The sequence below is a fragment of the Buceros rhinoceros genome, unplaced genomic scaffold, assembly GCF_000710305.1.
Source record: "Buceros rhinoceros silvestris isolate BGI_N320 unplaced genomic scaffold, ASM71030v1 scaffold34384, whole genome shotgun sequence".
Classification (NCBI taxonomy): Eukaryota; Metazoa; Chordata; class Aves; order Bucerotiformes; family Bucerotidae; genus Buceros; species Buceros rhinoceros.
Genome location: NW_010410588.1, coordinates 396 through 1,239, shown reverse-complemented (window position 1 = coordinate 1,239; position 844 = coordinate 396). Strand labels below are relative to the sequence as shown.

Here is an 844-nt window from a genome sequence, read left to right as displayed (position 1 = left end):
AAGAGTCTGTCCCTGCCGCAGCAGCACCTCGAGATCCTGGCTGGGTTTAGCAATCTCTCTGCTGGGGAGAGCGCGTGCGCAGGAGCCCCTGAAGCCGCAAAAGGAAACAGTGCGGACATCAGCCGGTGCCGGTGAGGTGCTCTCTGCAGGGAGCCTGGGCAGAGGCCCTGCCTGTGCCCTTTCGCAGGGAAAGTGCTGGGAGGCAGCAGCGAGACGTGCTGGCGCTCCCCTGAAACTGCCTCACCTCTGTCTTTGCTGCCTCAACCCTCGTCTTTCAGTTGGCGGCTTTTCAATCCCGTGTGGAGTCTGAGCTGGAGTTTAGAACCTGAGGCTGTGCTGCCCTCTGCTCGTTTTCCTGTGCAGCTCAGGGAGAAGAGAGGTTTGTCACTGGGCTGCGCCGCAGCTGTGTAAATGACTCGCCCTTTGACACGGCCTCGACGGTGCCTTGGTGGCGCAGGAGAGGTGTAAATCACCAGTTACGTGGGACTTAGGTCCGTGCTGGGAATGGGTCAAAGCTTTAAGTATCAGGAGAGGAGAGGAGCGAAGCAAGGTGCTGCAGAGGAGGGTGAATTCCTCCCTGTTCTAACTCCGGAGGAACAGCAGGGCCAAAGCAGGGCTCCAGAGGGACACAGAGCTCCTGCCGTGGGCCGAGGCGTGAGCTGGTGCCGAGGGAGGTGGGAGACTGGTGGCACTGCCCCTCTCCCTGGTGACAAGGGGCTAAAGCTGCTTGGCTGCAGCGCGTTACCAGCTGAGGGAAGAGAAGCCCCTGGACCAGGGGGGTCATGGGTGGTATCAGCCCGGGAATCGTTCCGTCCCTCGTGGCACCGGGAATAAGATCCTCTTT

At 60.7% G+C, this 844-nt stretch overlaps 1 protein-coding gene across 1 annotated transcript in view; it reads left to right on the top strand.

Annotated features, from left to right (window-relative positions):
* The window catches only part of DENND6B (DENN/MADD domain containing 6B), a gene marked incomplete at both ends in the record, with an annotated part of 10,401 nt that overhangs the window by 9,247 nt on the left and 310 nt on the right, over positions 1–844 (top strand). The window lies entirely within an intron of this gene.